The sequence below is a fragment of the Barbus barbus genome (genome assembly GCF_936440315.1).
Source record: "Barbus barbus genome assembly, chromosome: 24".
NCBI lineage: Eukaryota > Metazoa > Chordata > Actinopteri > Cypriniformes > Cyprinidae > Barbus > Barbus barbus.
The window spans coordinates 27,327,465-27,345,829 of record NC_136752.1 but is presented as its reverse complement, the minus strand read 5'-3'; the positions used below and the strand labels follow the sequence as shown (position 1 = coordinate 27,345,829).

At 39.3% G+C, this 18,365-nt stretch overlaps 1 long non-coding RNA gene across 5 annotated transcripts in view; it reads right to left on the bottom strand.

Annotated features, from left to right (window-relative positions):
• Positions 1-18,365, bottom strand: part of LOC306843456 — a 38,669-nt gene that overhangs the window by 12,012 nt on the left and 8,292 nt on the right. For 4 of the 5 annotated variants that reach the window (XR_013781843.1, XR_013781844.1, XR_013781846.1 and 1 more), the window contains 4 exons: positions 10,298-10,471; positions 2,645-3,871; positions 2,229-2,408; positions 112-153 (listed from right to left, as the gene is read on the bottom strand). This is a non-coding gene — a long non-coding RNA (uncharacterized lncRNA). The remainder of the gene's footprint in view (positions 1-111; positions 154-2,228; positions 2,409-2,644; positions 3,872-10,297; positions 10,472-18,365) is intronic. The other variant, XR_013781845.1, reaches the window with a different exon arrangement.

Genomic DNA, 18,365 nt, shown 5'->3' with positions numbered 1-18,365 from the left:
AAATGTCTTAACTGTCTCTTTTGATCAATTTAATGCATCCATGCTTAATAAAAGTTTTGCTCAGAAGATGCTCTTTCACACGTCAAGAGATTTGAAGGAGATCCCACTTACTGTATGTTTCACTGAAATATCAACTCATCTCAGATGTTTCTCCTAGAAGTAAAATAAAAAAGACACAAACTAGTCAACAGTTGTCCTACAGTAAGAGTATACACTGTAAAAAAAAATCCGTAAAATTTACATTAAAAAACTGGCAGCTGTGGTTGCCAGAATTCTACCGTAAAAAATACGATAGCAACGTTTTAGGTTTTACGGTTTTAACTTAAATTTACAGTTAAATACCGTAATTTCTTTAACTGATATAATCTTAATATACCAACCTATTAAAGTACTGAAATCTGTTTTGTTCCTTTGAAATACACTGATGCAGGTGATGATGAGAAAGTCACATGATGAGCCAAAGCCCATCACAAGCAACTTTTAAACAATAGCATATACAGAAGGTGCACAGTGTCATTCACACAAGCTTTAAACACCATCATGGTGAGACTCATTAAACTGAAATATGCTATAAACATTAATTTAACAACATAACTGATAAGAAAAAACTAAGAAACAACAGTTATTTCAAAGAAAAAACGTCAAATTCAAACAGAACTTTCCGTCAACCATGTAACAGGTTTTTACCGTAGCATTTTCACAGTTTTTTACCGTTAAAATCACGATCATTTTTTACAGTGTAGAGATAAAAAGTGTAGATCAACTCAGATCATTTGGTTCTGGAAGACTGATAAAGAAATTTTGAGACTTATTGCAGATTTATTGGAAAATCTTTGTTTAGATACTATTGATCTTTTGTTTCAGAAAACAAGACTATTTCTTAAGTCATTTTGCTTCTCAAGTAAACTTATCTTGATTTAAGAATGTTTAGATTTTTGTACAAGAAAACATTTTTTTGCAGTAGAAACAAGAAATTAATTTCTCTATAGAAAGACTAAAATTCTTGAACATGCATATCAGTACAAATCACGTTCTCTCTCTCTGTCTGTGTGTGTGTGTGTGTGTGTGTGTGTGTGTTAAGTGTCGGCCGGTTTGGAGTGTCAGTTAAACGTGGCACGTCTATTGTGTTTTGGGACCCCGGACCCTCGGCACAATTCAGCAGGAGGTTTGCAGACGGCTTTCTGTGGTGGGGGGAACACAGCTGATCCACACAAAAGACTCGGACCTCCTGTTCACAAGCAGCACACAATACTTGTAAATCTATTCACTGATCAGAGCACATGGCAGCACGCCGGTCCCAATGCATTTACAAAACCAAAAACTGTGACAAAGATGCTAAAACATCTGAGAGCTTTAACAGCACAGATATTTCTGCAGGAAAACATTTAGTTTCAGAAAATTACAAACTACCAAACAAAATGGTTTACTTGGTTTGTAAAATACTGTTCATTTCTTGCATCTAATTTACTGTAGTTTTCACTCAAAACCTGCTAGTAAATTTCACTTGTAATTACATAAAAATTTGCAAGTTACATTGATTTAACCATAAAATTCTTAAGCAGAAAGACTGAAATAGCATTTTCTTGTCAACTTTTCTTTTTTTTTTTTTTTTTTTTTTACAGTGCATGTACTTTGCAATTTTGCCCATTTTTACACATTATAAAATTATATTTTATACATTATAAAGTTTGACCATAGTTTCCATTTTACGTGCACTTTGCAGGATTATAATAGTTAACTAAAACCATAAAACATTTCCAGTACTTTTCTCATTTTCATTTAGTTTACTTGATCTAGTAAAATAACTCAAACTAAACCTGAAAGAAAAGTTAATACAAAAGTATATATGCATATTTAGAATAAAATAAAAATTTAATAAAATTAAATAAGTAAAACTAAAATTTTAGCTAAAATTAGAATTAAAATATAAATGTTTCGGTACTGAAATAAGTTTAAGCTGTTGGAGTAACTTTAAATTACTGAAGTAAAAATAAATAAAAGCAAAACATATATAAAAAAATAAAAGACTAATAAAAATGGAAAAAGCACATAAATTACTAAAGCTTTAAATAAAATAAAAATAAAAACTGAAAATATATATTTTTTTAAACTTATTCAAAATAAAAAAAAAACATAATATCTTAACGATACTGAAATAGCACTGGCACTAACAAACACTAGAACTGAGAACACCCTCAGAAGAATCTACAAACATCAAACACACTCACTCTCGGCTGTGTGTCTCTGAGCTCTTCAGTATTCGGGTTGCTGAAAGGTCGGCGGTGGGAGGGGCTGTGTTTCAGGAAGCACGACCATAATTATGCAAATGAAGCTGGCTCCCCCGCCTTCTCTCATCACTGTCAGACTGCTGATCGGGCCAGACCGCTTCGGGCACAACCTGCACATGTCTGCACACACACACACACAGATGATGTCTCTCCCAAAAGTGCTTAGATAGATTACATCAGACTATGTGATCTATGACATCAACCTGTGTGTGTTTCATGTGTTCATTTTGGATGAACATGCAACAAAGGCGTGCATTAAGGTGTGCCAGGTTTTTTAAATTATATACTTCTAAATTTATAAACTAAGGTTTTGTTTTCTTGTCTGAGAAGTCTTTGGTATGTCCTCATTTACATACCTCTGTAAGTGTGTGTGTGTGTGTGTCCGTTTCTCCAATTCAGTTTCAGCTGCTGTTTAATGAATGCATGGAAACAAACACTCCCCCTCCTCTTCAAGAGCAACAAAGAATTCATTACTCATTTACTGTAAAAGAAAGAAAGAGACGGAGGAAGCAAGAAATATTTTTTACATTTTTTAAAAACAATTTAGTATTACGTTAGTATTATTTAAGTTAAAATAATAATGTTTTGAACAGCTTTTAATATTATTTATATTTTTATTAATAATATTTTGAATGCTTTTTTTTATGTTTTATTTTTACGTTTTAGTAATTTTGTTGTGCTTTTGCCATTTTATTAATTTCTTCTATTTCTATTTATATATTATAATTGCTTTTATTCATCTTTTTAATTATTATATTATTATAGTATTTATTTATATTTAGAATTCACTTTTATTTTATATATTTTAAGTTTTCATTGTATTTTTAGTTTAGGTGCTTTGGCCATTTTTATTAGTTTTATATTTATATTTCACATTCATTTGTTTTTTATTTTATTATTTATATTTCATTTTATTTCAACTTTATTTCAGTTACAGAGATGATTTTTTATTGCTTTAGACACAACACTTACAATTCTGGTTTGTAGGCACAATGCTCTCAGAAAACGGCACCAAAAGAAATAAGATTAATCAATCCATAAAGTTACATTTACTGTTTAAAAAAATAATCAGAATAAACCACTGTCCTGACAATAAGTGTAGACTATTTCAAGTTGCAAAGCAACATGGTGCGTTAATAGGCCAGCAGAATTAAACTGTTGTATATCAATATTTTACAGTGGCTTTAAGAGCGTCTCATCCAGTCAGAATTTAGAGTCAAAATTGAAATCATAAAGTCAGTCTGAATCTGACCTTGTCTCATCCCGGCTTGAGTAAATGAACAGTCTGCACAGTGTGTGTGTGTGTGTGTCCTGTGGGGGTTTCTGTCTGGCCCCTGTGCCTGCATCTATTCTGGGTAGGGGTTGTGGTTGCGCTCGTGTTGCCAGGGCCGGGAGCCGGTGCCCGGGCACAGGGCGGGTGACAGCAGTGGTGGGCTGTCAGGACGACGAGAGGCCGTCTGGCACACAGGGAGCAGAGCCGCGGTGGTGATCTGGCACGTGCCGTCGCAGCAGGGCCCAACAGAACCGTGACAAATCGCTGAAAGAGCCCGATTCAAGAGCGCAACACCATGCACCTGAGGACGCTGTCAGAGAACAAACACACACAGATGCACACGTCAGAATTCCAGCATGCATCCTGCTCAGAAACACAAATACAAATCAGTACAGCCTAAAACAAGCAATGCATTTTCCTTTAAGTCAAACTAAATAATCTTTCAACCACTTTATATTTTGTTGCTCAGAAGCTGCTCTTTGATAGCTCAGAAGATTTAACTTTGTATTAGACCTTTCTCCTAAAAAATAAATAATCGACAAACGTGTCGAAAACTGTGTATAGCTATATGACTATAACAGTATTTTAGATTTGATAAGAAATATTCCCATTTAATCCCTTTTACATTTTTCAGTTTTATATATTTTTCTAGATGGTTCATTATATTTATTACATATTCTATTTGTGCATCGGTGTTATTTTAGTACCACTGGGATACTGTTATAGTTTTATTAATACTTTAATTCATTTAATAATTTATTAATCATTTAATTTTATTTTTATGTTTAACATTTTGATTTTAATTAATGTTTTAGTCATTTTTACTAGTTATTGTTTATTGTGTGTGTGTGTTAGTTTTTATTCATTTTTATTTCAGTTTTAGTTATCAAATTAAACTAAATTATGCTGCCTTGGCAACTAACTGAAAATAATAAATAATTTTTCATAACTTATATTTATTTTATTTCAGTTAAAGCTGCAGTCCGTAACTTTTGTGTGTTCAAAATGTACAAAATTTATATAATAAGCGAGTACACCAAGAATCGATTTTCCAAACCGTGTTTATTGGCTTGTCCCGAATCACTACAGTACACCTATAATAAGTGTTTATATTCGGACTATTTAGACTGGTTCGGGTAGGTACTGTTGCAGAGTAGCCCGGTACCTGCGTGATTCGTCATAGACATAAACAGAGAGAAGTAGCTCCGGCTACAATGTTCTTCCGCAACACGCACACAGTTCTGTTTATTAACCGCTAGAGCGCCAAAAGTTACAGACTGCAGCTTTAATGTCTTTCATATGGTAGTACAAAGGTTGCCAAAGCCTGTTACCATTATGGCAATTAGTGTTCCCAGTAGTTGGGCATTTGGTCATTGACTTTATTTCAATGAACTCTGTTTCAGTAATTGTTGAAAGTGCACACTATCACTATTTTCAACAATATTTAATGGTCTAGACTGCACATAGTAAAATCATCCTCTTTTACGGAGACAGACTAAATCCAGAAGAACTGTGGCAACGTCTCCAAGATGCTTCAAGAAACCTCCCTGCAAAGCTACAGTACTGTTAAAAGGTTTAGGCAGTTGTGTAATAATGCTGTAAAATGAGGAAGCTGTCAAAAATAATGTCATAAATAGATTTTCTTTATCAATTAACTTCTATTAACTAAATTAAATCAACATTTGGAGTGAGCATCCTTTGCGTTTAAAGCAGCTTTTGCCCTCGGTGCACTTGCGCATAGTTTCTCAGGGAGATTTGCAGGGAGGTTTCTTGAAGCGTCTTGGAGACGTTGCCACAGTTCCTCTGGATTTACATTTGGAAATGTAAACTGATATTTCCTGCTGACACACTGCAGCAAAATATAGACATAACTGACTTAAAACCATATTTCAGCTGGTGAAAATACTAGTGTTCTAATAATTTTGGTCACCACTGTAAATCAATAAATCATGTTTTAATCTTATATTGTTTTTCCTTTGCATCATTCGGTAAACTAGAGAAATATTCAAGCAAAAAATGTTTGTCCCCAAAACACTGCTTGCATACAGACAGCTGGCCTACTGATACTACACCCTTCAAGACCATGCTGATTGCTGTTTAATCAGCATCACCGACTCCATTCTGCTTGAAATGCTTCCACCAGCTAGACCAGCACTATACTATCATAAACCAGCCGAGACAGCACTATACTAGTACTAATAACTAGCATAAAACAGCCTGGACCAGTACTATACCAGCACTAACCAGAAAAAAATAGCCTGGACCAGTACTATACCAGCACTAACCAGAAAAAAAATAGCCTGGACCAGTACTATACAAGCACTAACCAAATAAAACAGCCTGGACCAACACTAACCGGCATAAACCACCCTGGACCAGCACTATACTAACATTAACTAGGGCTGGGTGGTATATCCGCATGCGATATGCATGCGCATCTCGTCAGTAAAGCCGGTTCCTTGATTAGCAGTAAATCGCCATGACCTGTTTTCCAATGGAGCGGCATTTAATACACAGAGTTCACTGACAAGCTAGGCAATATCGCGTTCATTATCGAAGGCGATTCATCTGCGATAATGAAAGCGATATTGCATAGTTTGTCAGTGATCTACGGCTCTGTGTATTAAATGCCGCTCCATTTGAAAGCAGGTGATGGAGTTTTACCGCTAATCAAGGAACCGGCTTTACTGACGAGATGTGCATGCATATCACATGAGATAACACCCAACCCTAACACTAACCGGCATAAACCACCCTGGACCAGCACTATACCAACACTAAGCAACATAAACCACCCTGGACCAACACTATACCAGCTCTATACCAACACTAAGCAACATAAACCACCCTGGACCAGCACTATACCAGCTCTATACCAACACTAAGCAACATAAACAACCCTGGACCAGCACTATACCAACACTAACCGGAATAAACCACCCTGGACCAGCACTATACCAGCTCTATACAACACTAAGCAACATAAACCACCCTGGACCAGCACTATACCAGCTCTATACCAACACTAAGCAACATAAACCACCCTGGACCAGCACTATACCAACACTAACCGGCATAAACCACCCTGGACCAGTACTATACCAACACTAACCAGCATAAACCACCCTGGACCAGTACTATACCAACACTAAGCAGCATAAACCACCCTGGACCAGCACTATACCAGCTCTATACCAACACTAAGCAACATAAACCACCCTGGACCAGCACTATACCAGCTCTGTACCAACACTAAGCAACATAAACCACCCTGGACCAGCACTATACCAACACTAACCGGCATAAACCACCCTGGACCAGTACTATACCAACACTAACCAGCATAAACCACCCTGGACCAGTACTATACCAACACTAACCAGCATAAACCACCCTGGACCAGTACTATACCAGCACTAACCAGCATAAACCACCCTGGACCAGCACTATACCGGCTCTATACCAACACTTAGCAACATAAACCCCCCTGGACCAGCACTATACCAACACTAACCAGCATAAACTGCCCTGGACCAGTACTATACCAGCACTAATCAGCATAAACCACCCTGGACCAGCACTATACCAGCTCTATACCAACACTAAGCAACATAAACCACCCTGGACCAGCACTATACCAGCTCTATACCAACACTAAGCAACATAAACCACCCTGGACCAGCACTATACCAACACTAACTGGAATAAACCACCCTGGACCAGCACTATACCAGCTCTATACCAACACTAAGCAATATAAACCACCCTGGACCAGCACTATACCAACACTAACCAGCATAAACCACCCTGGACCAGTACTATACCAACACTAACCAGAATAAACCACCCTGGACCAGTACTATACCAGCACTAACCAGCATAAACCACCCTGGACCAGCTCTATACCAACACTTAGCAACATAAACCCCCCTGGACCAGTACTATACCAACACTAACCAGCATAAACCACCCTGGACCAGCTCTATACCAACACTTAGCAACATAAACCCCCCTGGACCAGTACTATACCAACACTAACCAGCATAAACCACCCTGGACCAGTGCTATACCAGCATAAACCAGCCTGGACCAGTACTATACCAGCATAAACCAGCCTGGACCAGCTTGGAATCCTTGCTGGTTTATGTTGGATTTTTCATCAGGGTTTTTCACTAAAACACATTTCACTACATTACATCGCATTTATGTAATATGTATGTGTCAAATAAAGAACCTTAAACTTTAACAGATTTGTCTTTCCTGTGGGCATGCACAAACAGCCACGGCCGTGTCCTGAACAGATTTCCACACAAACCTTTCTTCTTTATTAGATCTAGGAGAACGAAATATCTGCAATCCATCGAGGACAACAGACCAAAGGTTCACAACGGACCTCCCACCTAAAGCAATTTCATTAAAAATATGTTGAGTTCTGTTGGGATTGGGAAGTGTATCACTATCCACGCTGCCATAGCAACAAGGACTATGTCATAAGGGGGTCATTTCCTGAGTACTGTGGTATTCAGCACAGAATACAATGTGGGCACAGCGGAAAGGGCTCTCACACTCACAAAAAAAGCAATGCTCATTTGCTGATTGTGTCTTTGTTTTGAGTATTATATATTTATTTATGCATTTAGTCACCATTTGATTGACTTGTGGTGCAACAGATTGAAAACAACATCAGAGCTATGCGTGGACAAAGTTTATTGTTGATAAAGTGCTTTGCTTTTAGTGCATTGTGATTCAATTCTACTGTGGCAAATAAAGAAAAAAAACCTTTTCTGTTGCAGAATCATTCAAATGCATTAGTTTATGAATATGCTTAGTATTCCATAGCATGGTATTTATTAAAGTACCATGTGATACTACCACTGCACTATGGTACCACCATTCACAGGGAAACAATAAAGCATGACAAATGCATTATGTAATTCACAACATGGCCACAGTCCACTATATTAGTCCGTTTTTACCTTTATGTCAGCTATTTTCATGGCAGAGCAACAGTTTGTTAAATTGTTGACATTTTTATCCTTGAAAAACAACAAATCCTGTGTATTTGAGTACTGACCACAGTAATTAATTAGAAGCAATCTTTGTATAAGTAATTTTGCTTGCTCAGACCAAACAACCAGAACAAATACTTCATTGCTTTTTTTGAGAAAGATTCATTTGGAATTTAAAAAAAATGCTTAAGTCAAAACAAAATTGAACTGTTAAAAATTAACTCAGCAATGCATCCATTAACGTATACAGACCAGTACCAATATCCAAACATCTGTTCATCATTAGTTCTTCAAATCAAATTTACTAAGCACGCATGCAACATTTCAAAGTACCATGGACAGCGCAAATCAATGCATCCATTTAAAGCTACTATTGAACATATTTCAGTGAAGGAAAGCCCTTTGAATTTATTGTTCACTTCATTGTTTGTCCTTTTGGAGATGGATGACACCGTTTGTAAGGGTCATGAGGGGTCAGCAACGGTCTACTCTGACATTCACTGTGGTCTAGAGTGGGTGTGTTGACCAGACACAAGACACACGCATAAGACAGAAGAACCTACAAATCTATTATAGATGCATGGTAGTTTAAGAATGGCGGCATTCAGAAGACAAAGACGCAGCTATGGAGAAAAAAAAACGAATACAATTTCAGCAAGAAGAAGATCAGGGCTCAGAGAAAACTGGCTATGAAAAAGGACTGCAACAATACTCCCAACTCCAACAGTGTGCTAAGCCCAGAACATGGAAAAGCGGTGGCTATCTTTATAAGTTATCCTCCTTTAGATGAGGTCAGCTAATTAACCTCCATGGATCAAGATGACCTTCCCTGGCGCTCCTCAACTGGGCCGACCTGAATCCCTGCAGATAATTGCCTCGTTGACATTCAGCCAATCACAAATCCAAGCCTATGAGAATTCGGTCCATGCGGACGTGCCACACGTTCTGCCAATTGCTAGATTTGCCCCTTCAAGTCATTAAAGCCACATTGAAAGACTCAAATTAACCTCATCAGCTCCCGCGTCTTAACAAGGTTCTAAAAGCGGACAAGAAAATGTGTCCACTGCCGTGATGAGGACGGAATCAGAGCCTGCTAATCCAATCTCATCTCCATTACTCAAAATAAGCGCACTAATTACATTTTCATATGCGTTTCAGGGCCAGTATAGATCAGTTTACCGCTAGCACCAAGAGGCAGCTTGATTATGCAGTGAACGTTTTATTTTTTTCTGGAAGTATTCCATGTTGCGTCAGTACAAGGGTGAGTGTGTCGAGGAAAATGAATGCTGTTAAAGTAATTATGCTCGTGAGTAATCACATTTGGGCTAAATAAATCTGACATGGACACCGCATTAGTCAGGGAAAGATGCTTCGTGCACGTATCTTAAAACATGAAACCTCAAAACTGTATGACTCATCTTCTCTCTCTTGAGTGACAAGGAGAAAGTGTTACCATGTCTGTCAGAGGAAGTTGCAGAAGTCTCCCAGGAATTCCAGTGCATTCCCAGAAAAAAGGCTGTCAGTGGGTTGGTACCCTTTCAAAAGACTCACCTTTGTACCTTATTTTCCCTAAAGGGTGCATATTAGTACCTAGATGTACATATTAATACCTGAAGTGTACATATTAGCACCTTTTAAAAGGTTACAGCCCCAATGAGAGCTTTCATATATTTTCTCTGAGAGTGTAGGGTCCACATTCTAGGAAGGCTTTGTATTGGTCTCATTACCTTGAAATGGGGTGCATCCGGAATTCTGCTGGAACTGGAAGTTGGTCACTATTATTTCTTTAGAGATGACATCAGTGGGCAGCTGTGGGTGGGGAGTGTCCCGCGCCCCCGGCGGCAGTTCTTGTACAGTGCACGGCGACGTCTCAGCGCTGTGCTGGCAGGCACCGAAGCCATCTAATTAACACAGGGAGAAGAGAGCGCTGTGCTGGCAGGTTAATTGAGCCTATGGGCATTCTCTTACAGTAAGGGCTGATTCCATTTCCCAGAACATTGACTCTGGGCTTTCAGAGGCGCATTAGGAGCTGCATTTGAGGGAAAGGAAGTGGTTATTCTGGAGATGCGTGGTCTGAATCTCAAGTCGAATTCAACCCTCTCTGGCCACTACAGGTGTTTTTCCCACTACATTATTTGGTTATCACTGTATACTTTTGTCATCGACGCAAGTGCCACTGTTGAGCACCAGCAGCAGCTGTTTATCATTGTAGCTAGGTAACAACTCAAAAGGGGAAGACAACAGCATCCCATGGTTTTGTCCCTTTGCTTTTATTACCAAAACATGCACAGAACACAATTTGCATCCACCATGGATGCACTGAAAGAGATAAAACAAATGCTTTGTACTAAAATAGGCAAATTATGTGTCATTAAATTGCTTGCATATCAATTCAAAAGTCCAAATAAATCATACCTTTGACTAATATTCCCAACTAGGACATACTTAAGCAGGTGAGCAGAGTAAGTCTACGGGGTCCTTGGAAAGATTTTGGCTTTCCTTTGTTAAACCTATATAACCAAGTTCTCCCGAAATTAACATTCTGTCATCATTTAGGTCTAGGAAGTCCAAAGCTGCTCCTGGAGGGTCAAAATCCTACAGAGTTTAGCTCCAACTTGCCCCAATACACCTGACCGTAAGTTTTTAGTATGCCTGAAGACATTGATTTGCTACTTGTTGAGGTGCTGGGAGTGTTGGGAAGGTTACTTTATAAATGCAATAGGTGCAACTATTTCAATTACTTTGTTAAAGTAATTTAAACGATTACATTTGGTTACTTTTTGATTGCTTTTCTAAATTTCAAACAACTGTTTTTAACTGTTAATCATTTTGAAACATTTAAAGCAGGCAGGGTTAACCTTACAGTAGTAATCGACACTCATTACTGTCAGACTTTCAAAATCCTTCTTGACTCGGACTAAGATTATAAAAATTTAATTTTAAAAGTACAGCCACCACGAAATCAGACTTTCGCACCTCTTTTACTTTGAGATCATTCTGAAGTTAAATACATATTTAAAATCATTAGGTATAGTTTAATAGTTATGATAGTTTTTGAAATCAAATCCGCGCATAGCTATGACAGGAAACTATGGAAGCCCGTTTCCACCACTGAATAAAAAAATAAAAAGGGTAATTACGACATTTTATCTCACAATTCTGACTTTTTTCTCATAATTGCGTGATACTAACTCGAAATTCTGACTTTTTTCTCACAATTGTGAGATAAACTTGCAATTGCGAGTTATAAAGTCAGAATTGTGAGATATAAATTCTGAGAACATATCAGTCCTCCCCCCTCAAAATTTGACTTTAACTCACAATTGTGAGTCTATATCACGCATATAAACTCGCAATTGTGAGAATAAAAGTCAGAATTGTGAGATAAAAAGTTAAGCAATAACCTATTTTTTTTTTTTCAGTGGCGGAAACTAGTCCGCATACTAAACTCCTGAAACATTGACGCTTCATATTTTAAAACAGTCAATGCAATTTGGAAAAGAAATCAATTCTGTCTGTATGTGTGTAAAATATTAAGATGTAACCCCTTTGTAATCGTTAACATTTTCAGAAGTAACTAATTACAGATTTTTTTTCTCAGTAACTGTAACAGATTAGAGTTACATTTATTTTGTAATTAAATTACTTAATTCCGTTACATATAACTAGTTACACCCCAACACTGCTCAGGTGTGTATAATTGCGGTCGAAACTGAACTTCGCAGGATAATGACCCACCAGGAGCAGGATTGGACACCCCTAATTTATGTCAATCCAAACTTGCATTACTTTTTTTTTCAGAAAGGACACAAAATATCAATGGATACCATTTACTTTCATAGTATAGACAAAAAAAAAAAAATAATAATAAAAAACATTTTTAAGAAAATCATCTTTGTATTCTGCAAAAAAAAAGTATAGGTTTGGAACATCATGAGCAAATGATGAGAGAATTAAAATTTTGGGGTGAACTATCCCTTTATTTGTATTTAAATTCTTAATAGTCACTTTTAGGTTTAGTTTCTCCCTAGCTCCCCCTAAAACTACAGAAATGTGTGATAGACAAGCCTAAAAAGGTTGAAAAACCCTGTCCCAGACACTGCTTAAAGAGTGCTGTGTTTGTAAAACAGCTTTCACACCAACCAAACCAACTGAACGCTGACTTCAAAATCTCTAGTGTGAAATCGCCCTGAAGCTAACATGTCACCTTTATTTCTAGTTGAGTGCCTAGCCATGATGTCAGTTCATGTAGAGGTGTGTCTGTGATGTCAGTAGTCCAGACCTGTCACTGAAAGCTCAGGGGACCGTCTCAGCCAACGCACCACATGGTCCCACGACGGCCCAACGCCCAACGGACCACAGTGATTCAGCAGATGTGCACATACCGTCTTGCAGATGGTAAACGCACACACACAGGCCGATTGACATGAAGTCTGCTCGTTAGATGGTCCTAACGATGCCAGATTATCGCCCCTTCGGCCCTGGCACTGCAAACCAGGCTCAATTTTCTCATTCCTAGGGCCTTTCGTAAATAAATAACAACAACAAACAGCAACAAGAGTGCTATACCCAGCGGGGCTTCGTGTGACATATGGGATCTCCCTGCTTTGGCCACACCGAGCGACACGGACACAGATGGCGGCTCTCAATATGGCCTCCCTCTCTGTCTCGCTCTGAAAGCCCCCTGTTCGCTGCATATTCAAATTAGCACGCTCGCGTTGACAACTGCTACCCTGCGATTGCATTTCCAATTGTTGAGTGCTGTCAGAGGCTCAGATGGGTTAAACACAATGGCGCACAATTAGACGAATGGTTCTAAGAGCAGCGTTGCATTAAACACAAGTTGTAACGAGCTTGAAAGGACGGAGGCGAGGCTGACTCACGTCTCTCCATGGGCTTTGACGGCGTCTCCTGTGGCGGGGGGGAAAGGGTGGGTTAACTAGTAAAAGCGCTGTGTGTTTGCTAAAAAAGGGGTTGTCACTCTCACATTAAGCTTTGGATGGGGATCTCCAGAGGACCGCAAAGGAGATACTGGAACATTACAGCACTTACACACATGAGCGCAGATGGCCTTAAAGTGCACTCGAAATACAATGCAAGAAATGCGTCACAAACACTCACAGGTACATGAGTTTCAAAGATTCTTCTAAAATTTTCCAGGACAAATATTGTTGAGGTACTGTAATAAGTATATAAAGCTTTTCAATTTGTGTGCATAGCATTGCTCACATCATTAGGTTTTGGAAGACCTTGATGAGAAAGTTTTGATCCTAAATATTGGGAGTGAGTGTCTCCACTTCAGTATCTCCACTTAAGCATTTCTCATTATTTCTCTCGAGCTTCCGAGATTTACAGTTGACTGTATTTTAATGAGGTGAAGGAGTGATGAGTTTCAGAGTAATCAAGTTCGTAAACAGATGGAGCCAATATCTTCTCAAAATCCACTCCAGATCTCCACCTCCAGTGTATTAAAGAATACGACCGGCTTCTCTCCCTCTGTCTATCCGCCCTCATCCCTCAGTCTTTCTTGGGAGGAGTGCCGGGATTGTGGAGGATAGGGGGGTGGGGATCTGGAAAGAAAGAAAGAAAATGGACTTCTGTGTCAGCAACAGCGTCTTTCTTTGCTCTAATCCTCTCGCCCCAAGCCGTACGGTGCAGTCAAGCGCGCTGTTACATGGCAACAATTAGGAGAGCCGAATCTCAGCACCTGGTGCTCCCCAATCTACTGCAGCTGACTGTACACACACAGCCAGGTGGCACCTCTTCAGTCACATTAGCTGGCCACTCTAGGGTTAATAAAGACTGCAGCCCCCTCCCTGATCTGCCTGCCGTCCAGCCTTTTCACCCCAGGGCAGACACTATGTATTCTTTACAGGCCCAGAAACAATGTCGTTTAAACCCATTTAAGGGGCTGGATCCCTGCACTGAGGGCCAGGCAGAATGTCTAAGACGCCTCTGTGATTTCTTCAGGTCTATTTATGCCAAGTGTACTGTATCTCAATGGGGCCTTTACAGAAACAACAAAACCTAAACACTAGATTTTTACATATTCAGAAAACAGGGAAGGGGTGCTTGCCAGTGCAAAGCCCAATGCAACAATGGTTAAATTTGCCTAATAATTTCCCCTGCATTTGACAATGCATTGCTTGAGCTGTTTCTTGGTAGTGGTGATACCTGCCAAGGTATGTTGTCAAGTGGTTTTTAGGGTGTTCTGAAGTTTTCCTGGCTGTTTGGTGAGTTTAACCCCTCCGGTTCTACAGGACTTGAAGCAGCATTTATGGCATGGGAGGTAGGGGCACTAACAAGGATGCTAAAGACTGCAGCCCTTAGCATCAGCTGCTAGAGCACCTCTTGAGATCAGAGGGGTGAGGTTTACCTGCACAGCTCTTGCTAGCTGACCTCCATTTATTTTATTTTATTTCTTTTTTTAATTCTTATTATTATTATCTGTGTTTTTTATTCTGTCACTGTCATTCTGTTGCACCGTGGAAGCTTATATCATGAAAACAAATTCCTTGTATGTGTAAACATACCTGGCAATAAAGCTCATTTTGATCCTGATTACACTCGCCTCCCTAAACCTCTCTCCTATCCAGGTCACGACACCAGTGTAACCCCTTCAGTTCTACTCGATTTGAACCAGCATTTCCGACATGGTCCGGGTGCCCCCTTATGATTTGGTAAAATTTTTGGGGTGGTAGTTGTGGCCTAATGGTTAGAGAGTCAGACTTGTAACCTGAAGGTTGCAGGTTCAAGTCTCAGGTCCGGCAGGAATTGTAGATGGGGGGGAGTGAATAACTTGACTTGACTGACATGGGAGGCAGGCACATTAACAATGACGCTAAAGACCACAGCCCCTAACACAGTTGCTACTGAGACTCTTGAGATCAGGGAAGTGAGGTTTTCCTGCCAACACGTTCTCACTCCCAACTCGTCACATACTGAAGCTTGGTCAGGACCCCTTGGCATCTCTTTTTGACTCTCAAGGTACACCTTTACCATCATTTTTCAACTTGCAGGGTCCTCATTGCTTTAAATAAGAAATCCTTGGCATCAATATGCTGACGTGAAAGGTACTGGGAATTTAATTGTCATGATTAAATTATATATTGAGTAATGATATTGCCATTATTACATATATTTCAATGTAAACAGTCACAACAGTTTTATTTATATTACATTATTTACACATGAGCACGTAACCCAACCCCTGCCCCTAAACCTACCATTTGTCAATAAAACACAAGATATAACAGGCAGATATAACTATCATCATAATGTATTGAAAAGGTATTAATATTCCAAGTCTTGCGATGCAAAACTATTGATTTGTGAGAGGAATAGACATGATCGCTGTCTCCGTCCGCTGTAAAGCTCATCCTGTGTGCAGTCTCTGTGCGCAAATTCAAAAAATGCCACCAGAAGAAGCCTTATGTCAGCCTTGGTTGTGAAATGCTATTGGCTCTTGTGTGTCTCGTTTATGGTCAGTTTTTGCAATAAATACCTGTGACTGCACTTATATTTGCCTGTTACGTGTTTTATATTGTTCAGAAGTGAGTAGGTTTATAGGGGCGGGGTTAAGCGCTCCAATGAATGTATACATAAAATAATTTCTATTTTTTAGAAATTCATGCAAACCATTAAATTAAGACAAACAACTGAAAACAACGGAGGACCCTGCAAGTCAAAAAATTACGCTAAAGGGGTACCTTGAGCATCAAAAAGTGACGCCAAGTGGTCCTGACCATGCTTCAATATGTGAAGTTGGGAGTGAGAACGTGTTGTTCCTGAACAGCTCTTAATAGCTTGCCTCTATTACATAGGGTGTTGCTAGGCAGTTGCTAAGATGGTTGTTAAAGTGTTCTACATGCTTTCTAGGACATTCCTAAGGTTGTCTGGCTGGTTGCTATAGTGTAACTGCTAGACAGTTGCCAACGCAGTCTCAGTGGTTTCTAGGCCATTCCTCAGGTTTTATGGTTGGTTGCTAGGCAGTTGCAAAGGTGTTCCTGTGTAGTTGCTATACAGGTGTTCTGAGTGGTTTCTAGGGCATTCCTAGAGTTTACTGGGTGGTTACTAAGGGGCTCTCAGTGGCTAAAAGACTAAAAGCAGTAGCTAAGGCATTCTGAGTGGTTGCTAGGGTGTATCTAGGCAGCCGTTAAGGTGTTCTGAGTGGTGTCCAGACCATTCCTGGGGTTTGCTGGGCAGTTGCTAAAGGTTTCTGAAAGGCTGCTAGGGTGTTCTGGGTGATTGCTGAGGTGTTCTGACTGGTTTCTAGGGCAGTCTTGTGATTTTCTGTAAGGTATCTAAGGTGTTGATAGGCAGTTGCTAAAGGGTTTTTGGTGGTTATCAGGCCGTTTATGCATGATTTCTAGGGTTTTCTGGACAGTTGCAAGGCAATTGCTAAGATGTTTGGAGTGGCTGTTTGGGTGTTACTAGAGTGTTCTGGCTAGAGACCTGAATGCTACTAGATGGCTGCTAAGGTGTTCTGAGTGTTTTCTAGGCTAGGTTGCCAGGGTGATATGGGTAGTTGCCAGGTGGATACTTGCTGTTTTCTGTCTGATATTCTGGCTCGGGCCCCTTAATCAATCTATGTGATGATCTGTCAGGCAAAAATGATTAGCCTGACCATTTAGTATTAGCACACCTCTTCTTAACAATCCATATCATTTGAAATATTTTTCACATCTGTACCATAAACATTGGGGGTGAATTACAAACTACTAATGACATGCTGCTTTTTACAAAAAAAAGTGATGCCATCAGACGATAACTTCATTATACTGCACAATACACACAAAACCATACTTGAGATACCATGCTACTGACTTCATGTCACATGGTATTTACATGGTATTCCAAGTATGCTTTGGTATGCGTCCAAAAAAGAAATAATTAAGATCATACCGTAACAAAATCCATTGTAATTCCACGATACTGTTTTGTTAGTGAAATGGTCGTTACATGGAAATTTGAAGAAAAAAAAATCCCACAACACTGATCTTTTGTTTTCCTTCGTTTTTTGTTTGTTTTCTTTTGTTTCTTGTCATTATAATGAGAGTCGAGCGAAATAACGCTCATTTTAATAACAATACCTGTAGATTTGTATGCTAGGGTCATGATCAACGGCAATTTGTGAACACAAATTACAAGCTGGAATTAAGCAGCTTCAGCTTGAGCTGAATGCTATCAGTGATCAGAACGCCTGTTGCTTTGTGTTGCTGTAAGACGCCACAGAGCCAATGAATGAGTAAACAGACACACAGAAAGATTAATTGAGCAAACGAACCTCTCCTGAATGCTGATTAATTCAGATGGAAACACAAATGAACAAAAAAGCACGGCTAATCTTTCTATCTGCCAGGCTGATGATATTCTGTATTTGTCAAGCGCTGAGGGAACTTTAATGGTTTACACAGGCTGTGCGCTCCATTAGACCCATGATTCATTTCTTCACATGCATTTCTACATCCTCTCTGCGCTCTTCTGATTTTCAGGTTGACACACACACAGATACACAGACACACACACACGCAAACACACACTGAAGATGCCCCATTTAACACATCAAAGCTTGGGGACTGAAAGCTGCGAGCTGGAGGACAGACAGATGCAGTCCTGCATCACTTTAATCCTCTTTACCCACCCACGTGTGGAGAGAGAGACAGAGAGAGAGACAGAGACTAACAAATTCCACTCAGAGTAAACATGCTAAGGTGCAAGAGGTGAGGAGTGCATGCACACACACACACACACACACACAGTCCTTTCACAAGCCTTTGAACTATGTAAAGAGGC